General features: G+C 40.2%; 1 protein-coding gene across 1 annotated transcript in view; it reads right to left on the reverse strand.

Annotated features, from left to right (window-relative positions):
* The window catches only part of HIBADH (3-hydroxyisobutyrate dehydrogenase), a 213,195-nt gene that overhangs the window by 198,711 nt on the left and 1,029 nt on the right, over nt 1-13,455 (reverse strand). The gene's annotated exons all lie outside the window — the stretch shown is intronic.

The following is a 13,455-nucleotide window of genomic DNA, read 5'->3' on the forward strand; positions in this document are numbered from 1 at the left end:
GCCATAATGATGGACAAAATCAAATATGACTCTTACCTCACAGAATCTTCTGTCTAATGCTAAATATATTAATAAAATAATCACCAAAAAAGTTTTTTTTAAATTTTTTTAAATTTTGAGATGGAGTCTTGCTCTGTTGTCCAGGCTGGAGTGCAGTGGCGTGATCTTGGCTCACTGCAACCTCTACCTCCTGGGTTCAAGCGATCGATTCTCCTGCCGTAGTCTCCCAAGTAGCTGGGAAATACAGGCGCCCACCACCATGCCTGGCTAATTTTTTTATTTTTAGTAGAGTCAGGCTTTCACCACATTGGCCAGGCTGTTCTTGAACTCCTGACCTTGTGATCCACCTGCCTCGGCCTCCCAAAGTGCTGGGATTACAGGTGTGAACCACCGTGCCCGGCCCCAAAAAGGTATATAATTATGAAATGTGAATAAAGAAAAGTATGTGGTGCTGAAAGATTATAATGGAAATATGCCTTAGTTTGGGAACATCTCAGAAGGCTTTCCTGAGAAAGCCATGTTTAAGGCGAAGAGGGCCTGGTATACAGAATCAGCCATGTGAATCTCATTTTCTTTAGAATTCTTTTTAATGCCTGGTGTTTTGCCAGTTACTCTCTAATTACTTTCAAAGTTGTATGATTAGTTATAATCAAATTCACAAAAACCGACTGAATACTTACTATGTGATGAGTAGTATAAGTACTAAAATAAAGTCCTTCCCTTCAATGAGTTACTTAGGGAAAAAGCACAATGTGATAATACAAAATAAAACTTACAAGCAAAATAAGAGATATGCAAGCTAGAGCACAAAAGAAGGAAAGCTTTCTTCTAGTTAGAAGTAGATTCTAGAGCATTTTCACTAAGCTTGTGGCATATATCTTGGGCCTTGCAGTATTGATAGGAGTTTGAAGATACAGATGGGGGAAAGTAATTCAGTACGACGTAGGGATGGGAAAACATGAAACATATTCTAGAAATTGTGGGTCTAGTTTGAGTTCTGTAACAGGAAGTGGTGAGAGTTGCGGCTGGACAGTTAGACTGGAATCAGCCTGTGACAGTCCCTGATGGCCATGAGTTTGTATGGGCTTTTCAAAGTAGTAGATGAGCCAGCCTCAGTGGCTCACACCTGTAATCCCAGCACTTTGGGAGGCGGAGGTGGGCGAATCACTTGAGGCCAGGAGTTCCAGACCAGGCTGCTCAACATGATGGCACCCCGTCTCTACTAAAAATACAAAAATTAGCCAGGTGTGGTGGCTCACGCCTATAATCCCAGCTACTTGGAAGGCTGAGGCAGGAGAATCACTTGAACCCGGGAGGTGGAGGTTGCAGTGAGCCGAGATCGAGATCGTGCCACTGCCCTCCAGCCAAAAAAAGAGAGGGAGGCAGGGAGGGAGGAGGGAGGGGGAAGGAGGTAGAGAGAGAGAGAGAGAGAGAGAAGAAAGAAAGAGGATAGATAACTCCTTAGATGTGTAAAGAAGTGGATGATAGGTAACTCCTTAGACGTGTGCATCCAGCCCTGCTCAGCTCTCCTACTCCATACTGTGGCACTAGGTCAACAAAATGATTAACGCTAATATCCCCGTCCGTTTCTGTTCCTTAAGCTGGGCAAAAGTGAGGCAGATAAATTGTGTGCATTTGGAGGAACACAGAGGGACTATATCCTTGAGGTTAGGGACCTTGTCCTATTCATATTGATATGCCCATCGCCTCACATAAGCCTGGCATTTGATTAGTAATAAGTAACTGTTAGCTCCCATATTAATCTACTCAGTCACTAAGTAGAAGACAATAAAAGATCAAAACCCATATATTGCCCTTTTTTCAATTACATTTTTTATTACAAGACACTGAGCAGACATAACCAAATACAATGTATTTTATTGGACCTTGGCTTGAAAAAAATAGATAAAAAAGGCATTCTTGGGACATTTGGTGAACTCTGAATATGGCTCATTTATAGGAAGATATTATGAAATTATTATTCATTTTCCTAGGTGTTTGCAACTTTCTCAAATGTTCAGAAAGCACACAAACATACATATAAGGCAAATATATAAGAATATTACTAATTGTTGAATCTGGATGGATGATATGCAGTTATTCATTTTACTACTCTTTTAACTTTTTTTTTTTTTTTGAGGTGGAGTCTTGCTCTGTTGCCCAGGCTGGAGTGCAGTGGCACTATCTCTGCTCACTGCACTCTACCTCCTGGGTTCAAGAGATTCTCCTGACTCAGCCTCCCGAGTATCTGGGACTACAGGCACATGTCGCCACGCCTGGCTAATTTTTGTATTTTTAGTAGAGACAAGGTTTCACTATGTTGGCCAGGCTGGTCTCGAACTCCTGACTTCAGGTGATACGCCTGCCTCAGCCTCCCAAAGTGCTGGGATTACAGGCGTGAGACACCGTGCCTGGCCTTAACTTTTCTATATGTTTGAAATTATTCATAATAATAAGTTAGGGAGGCTTTTCATTTCAAAAATCAGTGTTTTTAGTGTCTAGTAAAGAAACAAACTCTGGCTTATCTAGGAAAACAGTTTTTACTGAACAGGGAGTGGACAGCTCACAGATCCTCTGGGAAGGCTTGAAAATCATAATATGAGGGACCAGTCCTTCGAAGAACTACTCACCTTTCCCCCACCGTCCACACAGCTGGTTCTGCTAACACTGATGCTACAATTACTGTCATGTCTCCCTCTGGAGACCCCATAGTTTCCACTGAGCTGCTGCCTCTCCTGGGCCAGAATGAATTCTATATGCAGCTAACTGGTGGAGCCCAGGACCCGATAACAAGGGAGTATGAAAAAACACATTTCTTCCATTTTCAATATTTATAATTGAATACAAAATCTGCTTCATAAGGTGGGGGATTCCCCAAAGCAAGGTGGTTCAGAAGTTGATTGGTCAAGAACAATAACAAAGGTCAACTACAGAAGTATGTATGTATGTATTATTATTATCTTTTTTTTTTTTTTTTTTGAGACGGAGTCTCGCTCTGTCACCCAGGCTGGAGTGCAGTAGTGCAATCTCTGCTTACTGCAAGCTCCGCCTCCCGGGTTCATGCCATTCTCCTGCCTCAGCCTCCTGAGTAGCTGGGACTACAGGTGCCTGCCACCACGCCCGGCTAATTTTTTGTATTTTTAGTAGAGACAGGGTTTCACCATGTCAGCCAGGATGGTCTCGATCTCCTGACCTTGTGATCCACCCGCCACGGCCTCCCAAAGTGCTGGCGTGATCCACCGCACCCGGCCCAGAAGTATGTATTATTGAAGATGAAAGTTATACTCCTTCTCAGAAAGATAGGAGACATATGAAAAAAAAGAGTTATACCCCTTTCCAGAAGGCATCACAATTTTATATGTATCCTTCCATATATACAGATAGATATAAATACATATAGATATATAAGATACTGGTAAAAATATATATATTTTATATAAACAATAATAATGGTAGTAGCTAACATTTACTGAGTAATAGCTATGTACCGGATACCATTTTGAAATATTGCTTATGTAAACTAACACATTTCTGCTGACAACACAATCCTCTGAGATGGGTACTAACATTACTACTCTAATTTTCCTATAAGAAAACCGAAGGCTAAGTAAATATTTAAACTATCCAGGTTTCCAGAACTAGTAAGTGGTGGAGCCAGGATTATGAATTCAGATAGAGCATACACTCTTTAAACACAGCCTCTCTAATATCTATTGTTTATTATTTTCCTTATTCACTTACAATATGTGATTGTCTACTTCATTCTTTTAATGGCTACATATTATGGGCATATCACAATTAATCTAACCATTCCCCCATTAGTCAACATTTAGTTTGTCTAATTTTTCCCTATTCAAAGTAATATGTCCTATTAAATATTTTTCTGCATATGTGTAAGTATTTCCAAGAGTCCTGGAAGTGCAGTTGCTGGTCAAATAGTACAAACACCTTAAATTTTATGTATATTGCTAAATTGTCCTCTAAAAAATTTTGTACCAATTTACATCCCACCTCTCTGAGTATGAGGGTCTCTTTCTGTTATCAATCTCTACATTTGTATCAATTTAATGGTGAAAAGCATTTCATTGTGATTTTATGTTTCCCTGATCATTAGTGTAGCTCAGCATCTTTTCATGTGTTCATTGACTGTTCATAATTTTCCTTCTATGAATTGCTTATTTATGTATTTTAATCCATTTTTCCATTGGTTAGTCTTTTTTTTTAATTTGAAGCTTTATAAAAAAAATCCTTTGTCATGTTACTAATGGTTAAACTTTATCTAAACTGAGAACAAATAATTTAAAAAGCAAGAGACATGTGTGTGTCTGTGTATGCACTTGTGTGGTTAAAAAATCTATCAGCGGTGAAATCTACACAGGGCCTGTGGTCTAGTTAACAGTATGGTACTAATGTCAATTTCCTTGCTTTGATATTGTACTATAGTTATACTAAATATTACCATTGGGGCAAGCCGAGTGTATTAGTTTCCTAGGGCTGCTGTAATAAATTATCACAAACCGGATAGCTCAAAATAATAGGAATTTGTTCTCTCTTAGTTCTGCAGGCTAGAAGTCTGAAATCAAGGTATTGGCAGATCCATGCTCTCTGAAGTGTCTAGAGGAGGATCGTTTCTGGCTTCTTCCCCAGTTTCTAGTGGTTTCTATCAAATCCTTGTATGCTGGTGTTCCTGTGCTTGTACATACAGTACTTCAATGTCGGCCTCTGTTGTCATGTGGTGTTCTCTGTGTACCTATGTCCAAATATCCCTCTTCTTACAAGAACACGAGCCACTGGATTGATGCCCACCCTAATCCAGTATGACCTCATTTCAACTTGATTATACCTGAAATGATAAGGTGACATTCATAGGTTCCTGGGATTAGGACTCGAGCATATGTTTTTGGCACACGCAATTCAACTCAGATACTGGGTGAAGGGTACAGCGGACTCCCTTTACTTTTTTTTTTTTTTTTTGCCACTACCTGTAAGCCTAATTATTTCAAAATAAAAACATTAAAAAAAATCTATCTGGAAAAACATAACAAAATTATTAACAACGGTTACCTCTTTAGAAAATTTTACATTTTATTTAATACACTTCAGTCCAGCTTGGCTTTCCTTGGGAGTTATGGTATATGACTTTTGTCATTTAAAAACTAAAACAAAAAAAAAAATAGAAATTTGGGAGAAAAGAATGGTCTTGTCATTAAAGCACTTAGATCTTAGCCTTTTGGAAAGAAAACTTTAGTAGCAGTGTGAAGGGATGGTAAAGGGATGGTTTGATGCTAGAAGCTGAGAGACTAGATAAGAAATGTGTGCACTTATCAAGGTGAAAAGAGATAAGGACCTGAGCTAGGAGCACTGGTAGGGAATGGCAAGGAGGAGGTAAATGTGAGAAACATTCAGAATACAACATAGACAGGATTTGGTGACTGATTGCATATAATGGAGTAAGTAAGAGCGAGAGTTGAGACAAATTCCCAGGTTCCTGGCAAGCAAGACTGGGTCCTTGGTGTTGCCATTCATTGAGATAGGCTGGTTTTTGTCCATTTGCCCCAATAGAACTATTCTCCACCCTTTACCTCACTACTTTCTGCCCAAGAAGCTGACCTCAAGAGACCGAATCCCTGGGCTCCTTTTATCCCTGGTTTCAGGTTGGGTTTGGCCAATGAGTGGTATTAGCAAGAGATCAGAGAGAGGCCACATCTTCTGACAGAGAGCCCTTCCTCCACATCCAGGTCTCAAATGCTTCCCTGACCCAGTTGGGGGATAACAGCTTCCTCTCTGTTTCTGCTCCTTCTGCTGCTAGAGAGAAACTTTACTGGATTCTTAAAGGGTCCTATCATTAAACTCTCATCAATGACTTACAGAGTGTGTCATCCATTTCCTGCTTGGACCTTGATTGGTATAGAAAAGGAATGCAGGTGAAGGGGAGTGAAGTGAGAGAAAGATGGCAAATTCACTTTTAGAAATGCGGGGCTGGACATGGTGGCTCATGCCTGCAATACCAGCACTTTGGGAGGCCAAGGCGAGGGGATCGTTTGAGGCTAGGAGTTCAAGACCAGCCTGGGCAACATAGCAAGACACTGTCTCTACAAAAAATGAAAAATTAGTCAGGTGTAGTGGTACATGCCTATCATCCCAGCTATTCAGGAGGCTGAGGTGGGAGGATTGCTTGAGTCCAGGAGGTCAAGGCTGCAGTGAGCCGTGATTGTGCCACTGCCTTCCAGCCTGGGTGACAAAGCAAGACTCTGTCTCTTAAAAAAAAAAAAAAAAAAAGAAGGCCAGTTCGCATTGGCTCATGCCTGTTAATCCCAGCACTTTGGGATGCCAAGGCCAGCGGATCACAAGGTCAAGAGATCAAGACTATCCTGGTCAACATGGTGAAACCCTGTCTCTATTAAGAATACAAAAATTAGCTGGGCATGGTGGTGTGCACCTGTAGTCCCAGCTACTCGGGAGGCTGAGGCAGGAGAATCACTTGAACCTGGGAGGCGGAGGTTGCAGTGAGCCGAGATTGTGCCACTGCACTCCAGCCTGGTGACAGAGTGAGACCCTGTCTAAAAAAAAAAAAACAAAAAAACAAAAAAAACCTGGGTTTAGGATGTTTGTGTGACATGTAAGTGGATATCTATTATATATAGGGTTGATGTCAGGAGGAAAGCCTGGGCTGGAGATATAGATCTGGTAGATCTGGTAGTTATTAATAAATGTATTAGTATATTTGGCAATTGAAAATATGCAATCATAATCAGAAATAATTTAAACCTGAAGGGACTGATGGCTGGACTCTGAGGAAGATTAGTACTTATGGGAGCAACTGCAAAATGAGAAGCCCACAAATGAAATTGAGAAGGCATATTCAGAGAAATAAAAGGAAGACTAGGATGCAATTGTATCCCAAAGGGGATAAGGAAAAAGTTTTAAGCAGGAAGGAGTGAACAATTCTATCATTAGAACTTCTTGGTTGAAAAGTTTGTGGAATAAGGTCTGAGAACTGAAAAGTAGGTTGGGAAATGAGGGTCATTGATGACCTTACCATGGAAACTTTCAGTGGACTGGTGGGGGTTGAGCACACTTTTTTTTTTTTTTGAGATGGAGTCTGCTTTTGTCACCCAGGCTGGAATGCAGTGGCACGATCTTGGCTCACTGCAACCTCCGCCTCCCGGGTTCAAGTGATTCTCTTGCCTCGGCCTCCTAAGTAGCTGGGACTATGGGCACCTGCCACCACGCCCAGCTAATTTTTGTATTTTTAGTAGAGACAGGGTTTCACCATGTTGGCCAGGCTGGTCTCGAACTCCTGACCTCTGGTGATCTGTCTGCCTCGGCCTCCCAAAGTGCTGGGATTACAGGCGTGAGCCACCATGCCCAGCCTGAGCACATTTTATGGGGTGAGGAATGCAAGATTAATGAACATGTAGCAGTATGAATTTTAGCCCACAACTCAAGCTTGTAAAGAAATATGTTTTAATATATTCCACCAATTCAATTTCTGTTTTGAGTCTCCATTCTGGTTTTGTCAGGATTTTGAAATATTGCTCTGTACTAAGATAGGGTACGGGATATTTTGGAGACCCAGGAAGGTTAAACGGGCTGTGTGGTTTTGTCCACCTAGAAGCACCCTCCCACCCTCTCAGACCCAGAGAAATCTGTTTCTAGAGTTGAGGGGGAGGAAGATGCTGCCTGTTCTCCCTCCACCTATATACCCCTGCCCTTGGCTTCTCCTGAAGCCATTTCTCTGTGGCCTGAATCCTCTCCCCATTTGTGGGGTTTGAGAGTCTAGAAACAAAAGCCAGAAAGATTTTCCTTCTACATCCTTTCTTCAAGGCAACAAACCTATGGGTGAGGGTTGGGAAAGTGGCAAGCTATACAAGGAATACCAAGAAAAATAGGTTAATATCTAAAATATCACATCATATAGGTTGGTCCTTAAGAAGTTCAGCTGGGAAGGAAAGAAAAAAAATAGGATGCTAGTTGGAAGAAGATATGGGTTAAAAGGAGCTTCTCCCGGAATGATAGCAACTGTGCTTAAAGAAGCACAAGGAAGTTTCCTTACTTAAAGAGATCCTCCCCCATGCATGGAAATCCAGCTTGACAGACTCATTACTTTATGCTCGTAGGTCTTATTTTGAGATCCTGAGACTTGCATTAAGTTCCTCACAGGCACAGAGATTACTACTGAGAATCAGTCTCTTTTTTTTTTTTTCCTGGCTAAGACTGCTTGGTGCCCGAGGGGTGGAGGCTGTTAAACCTGTGAAGGGTACCTGAAAAAGAGGAAAAAGTATAGAAAAGGAAAGATTCAGGAAGGGGAATTTTGTCTACTCACAGCTTGTCTTAGAACTTGCTATATCGCACTATGTAACGTCAGAAGTCAATTTTCACAATTAACTAATAAAATGTATTACAAATTACTTTCTAAAGATGCTCAGCATAAGTACTTGGTAATAATTTCATTTTTCCTTTTGTCCTCATGGCAGGATCAGCCTAGCCACGGTCTCTTGTGAGAATAAAGGCATTTCTTTCATCTATTAAACCCAATGCTAAATGGCAATAAATCATCATTCATTGAATTCTGCAACCTAAACTATACCTCACTGAAGAAATTCTAGCCCCTATGCATCATAATTAACATCAAGTAGCAGTAGAAAATTACAGTACAACAAAGACCTACATTTTGGCAGTAACCCTACTTGGTCGGAACGGAATGAACTCTGAGCAATTACTTCAGGGGAAGAAAGAAAAATAAGACAGGCTTTACCTATGAAGCTAAACAAAGCAGTAGAATGGTTGTGTCAGTCTGGGTCCAATTAGTAGAGAAAAACCATATAGGTAATATGAACAAGGAAAGTTTAATATAAAGAATTATTAACTATAACAGGAGATTGAAGTAACAAGGCTAACAGGAGTAAAAGGAACTCTAAAAAATATAAGAATGGCTGATGTAAGGAGAGGCACCACCCCTAGATCTGAGATAGAGTGTCCAAGCAAGATCACCTCTCAGGGCTGACATCTAGGCCCTGGAGAGGGCACGTCTGTGGGTCCCTGAATAAAGTCTCACAGAGAAGTCTCACAGAGAAGTCCTTGTGTTGCTGAGCTGGTGAAACTTGCTGGAAATTCACCTTCTGGAACTTGCCAGAAATCTACCATCTGGAACTTGCTGGACATCCACTATCTGGAACTTGCTAGAAATCTGCCCTCTGCATCTTGCTAGAAATATGCCTTCTGGAACTTGCTGGAAATAGATGGAAGATGAGGGAGTATAATATAGACAATTCTTCCTAGAAGCGAGAAGGTTGCTTGTAAAGACAAAAGACAATAGGAGCTGGAAGGAAACAGGGAGCTGGGAAAGTTTTTAAAAATTGAAGAGACTTCAATATGTTTAAAAAGACAATGGAAAAGATCTCGTGGAGATAGGGGGCTTGAATATAAAAATGAGATAATGCAGAGTTCCTGAGAAGGTGGGAGGTGTTGGGATCTGTGAAATAAAAACATATTTGAGCCTAAAACTTTGATTTAGCCTTGGTTAAAATTAAACATTTGAAGATTATCTTAACATTTCCTTAAAATAATTTTTATTAACTTTAATTATCATTGATACACAGTGACTCACAAAATACAGGTATTTAATAAGAAACACTGGGAAGGAAGAATCTTGTTGACATAAGTACCTTAAAAATTCAAAGTACTTTGCTGGCTATTACTCTTCTCAGTAAGATGAGGAAGAGAGGTTAGAAAATATTTACATTCTAGTGACCTTTCAGTTGCACAAGGAACAAAGAACACTGTTAGGAGCCAATGGGGCAAAGGTCTTATATAAACCTCTGCAGGCTCTGTTTCTTAGTATCATAAATTATAGTTTCTCTTTTTGATAGTGCAAGAAACTTCCCAAAACACTCAATTTTAACTTCAAAGTTTCTGCTTAGTATTTCCAGACGTAAACTTTAGTGTAAAGCATGTGATGACTACAAAGTCTGTAATGCATTTGTTATAGGAAATTTTCCTTAATGTGCAAGATAGGAAGCCAAGGGAGTTTAAGGTGTTGGAAGTCGTGTTAATGAAATTATAGCCTATGGACTCTAAGTTGGATACTGAGGGAAGTATTAAAAAAAGAAATGGATTGAGATGCTGATGAGTTTGAAAAATAGTTCTGCTGGGCATATTTGAATGAGCAAGTTAGAAGAATAGGAGATTGTGGTCAAAGAGTAGGAGGCTTGCTTTTCAAGATGATGGCAAGGGCCAAGGTGTGACCACAGAAATAGGTATCTGGAGTGGAGTATTTGAGATGAGGGATTCAGGAAATTAAAATGCTGGGATGTTGGCCTTTTCATTTTAATCTCATCCAAGTAGACAATGAATGGCTTAGAATGGAGGAGACTGTGCACTAGGTGACACTCTTCACTGAATGAGGAACAGTGACTTGGAGATCAGAAGACGACAGCCACAGGGAGGGAAGACGGAGCATAACACAACAGTGTATATCTCAAAGGAGCAAAGGTGTGTTACAAGCACCTAGGTAGGTAATGATTGGGAAACAAGGAGCAATGAATACGTCAATAAAATCTAACAGACAGGGAAAGAGAAAATAAGCCTATTTTAGAGTGTTTGGAATCCTCTCTTTCTCTGCCTATCCAAAGCCTACAATTATTCAAATCTCATTTTTAAAGGCTCTCTTTTTAGATTGAGACCATCCTGGCCAACATAGTGAAACCTCGTCTCAACTAAAAATACAAAAAAAATTATCTGGGTGTGGTGGCACGCACCTGTAGTCCCAGCTACTTGGGAGGCTGAGGCAGGAGAATCACTTGAACCCGGGAGGCAGAGGTTGCAGTGAGCCAAGATTGCGCCACTGCACTCCAGCTTGGGTGAAAGAGTGAGACTCTGCCTAAAAAAAAAAAAAAGCTCTCTTTTTAAAACAAAGGTTTACAAAGGTGTTTTTTTCTTTTTAATTAAGAATCATTTATAACAAAAGGAATCTTTAATACAAATTCTAATGTAAACCATTGTTCTAAGAAAGGAGAACAACTCATTTGTCTGGCTTTTAAAACCTGTAATGTTTCTAATAAAACATGTCTACTTGAACTTTTTCAAAAATTTTCAATCCATGTTTTGCTATCTAGTTGTCCCATCTGTGCCTTTTAAATTATATTATTCTCACTATGTAAGCCTTTTTTTCATCTTTTCAAATCTTATCAGTCTTTTGAAGTTTAGAGACCAATCTCTTTTACAAAGTCTAGCTAATTTCAAAATTAATTATTCTGTATATCTTTCTACTTTATTTCTCATAGTCCATTTCCTTCAAATTTGACAGTTATCTACACCATCCGGTAACATCTTGACCTGATTTTAAGCAGTTTCAGGGAAGAAACCATGCTTGATTCCTTGTTTTTCCCAGAGCACATAGTAAATGAACAAAATGCTCTTATTAAGAAGCGACATGACACAATGGTGAATGAATGAACTTTGGAGGAAATTATTATTTTTGGTTAACAATTTTCTTCTTACCTGATTCCCTTGCCCAAGCTCTTAAATCCTGACTGGAAAGTCCTCCTCCTCCATCTCCTCATCGAAATCATACCTCACTTTGACAGTCCAGGCCTGCCTCCCCCATGAAAAGTGTACTGCTAACATAAGCCTGTACTTTCTCCCATCTCTGAATATCTGTCTTCCTATTCATTTACACTTTAGTTACCTACATTTTCATGGGCTCATTTCTTTTCTTCCCTTTGCTATCATAAGTTCCTCTAATGAAAGAACAGTGCCTTTTAAATATAGTCAGCATATTTTCCCAATCAAACGCAGGACAACTGCCTAGAAACTACTTGACACTGTAGTTGCTCCAGAAAAATCATGGGTTACTCACTGATTTACTTTCCAATAATTCTCTCAATATTCACCACTTCGAAATCTAAAAAGCTCTGAAAATTGGCCAGGTGCGGTGGCTCACGCCTGTAATCCCAGAAGGAGAATCACTCGAACCTGGGAGGCAGAGGTTGCAGTGAGCCGAAATCTTGCCACTGCTCTCCAGCCTGGGTGACAGGGAAGAGGGCAGAGACCCCGTCTCAAAAAAAAAAAAAAAGCTCTGAAAATCAAATGTTTTCTCAACATTTGGTGGCAAAACCTGTTTGACCTGACTCATTTGTCATTAAAACTTGACCTGAACCCAAGGGCAAAGTGGCAGAACCTGACCTGAAAAACTTGACTTGAGTGAGACTATACATTTCATTTATCTTAGTGTGATATTCATAATTGTTCCGGAAAAAAAAGTTGACTGTGGGTGCTGCCCCAGATAGTGAGGAATGTCACATAAAGCACACCTCTCTAAAGTCTGAAAAATTCTGAATTCTGAAATCCATCTGGCAGAAAGATTTCACTTAAAGGAAGTGAATCCATATCTCTTCTAGCCATAGTCCACTGCCATACAAATAAGAGGCTAACTTTAAGAAATTCAATTAAAGCCGGGTGCGGTCTCTCATGCTTGTAATCCCAGCACTTTGGGAGGCTGAGGCAGGCAGATCACCTGAGGTCAGGAGTTGGAGACCAGCCTGGCCAACATGGAGAAACCCCGTCTCTACTAAAGATATAAAAATTAGCCCAGTGTGGTGGTGTGCGCCTGTAATCCTAGCCACTGGGGAGGCTGAGGCAGGAGAATTGCTTGAATCTGGGAGGTGGATGTTGCAGTGACCCGAGATCATGCCACTGTACTACACCCTAGGTGACAGAGCGAGACTCTGTCTCAAAAAACAAACAAACAAACAAAAAACCCAAACCCTACTCCCCCAAAACCCAGAAATTCAATTAAATACTAAGAAGGTATCTATTTATCTTGGTGGGAAAAACTTGGTCTAAAAATTAAAGGATCATTATTAAAATGAATGAAGCAAGCTAAAATTCCAGAACAAATACCTTCCTGGGGAAAATAAGGTCTAAAAATTCAAGAAATAATTAAAAATAACAAAGTAAAAATACTTGTGAAAATGTCCTTTGAGACCAGCCTGACCAACACGGCGAAACCTCCTCTCTACTAAAAATACAAAAATTAGCCAGGCGTGGTGGCTGGCTCCTGTAATCCCAGCTACTTGGGAGGCTGAGGCAGGAGAATTGCTTGAACCCGGGAGGCGGAGGTTGCAGTGAGCCGAGATCGCGCCACTGTACTGCAGCCTGAGCAACAAGAGCGAAACTCCGTCCCTCTCAGGGCAAAAAAAAAGTCTTTCAATTATGGTTTTTATTAAGCATACTGTTTTTCTGATTTCATTAACTGAAAATTAGTGGTAATTAAAAATGTATTACATATAAATAGGAATGTGATTTAAACATACAAAGAGTGACATCTCCGACAAATTGTGCTTATAAAATTCACTGCTATGTTTACATTTCTTAAGGGACACAGTTATTTCTACTACCAGAAGGTTGCTACCAGTAACGCAAGTGATAACTTATGTTGATTATTCACACCGT

The sequence above is a fragment of the Pan troglodytes genome, chromosome 6 (assembly GCF_028858775.2).
Source record: "Pan troglodytes isolate AG18354 chromosome 6, NHGRI_mPanTro3-v2.0_pri, whole genome shotgun sequence".
Classification (NCBI taxonomy): Eukaryota; Metazoa; Chordata; class Mammalia; order Primates; family Hominidae; genus Pan; species Pan troglodytes.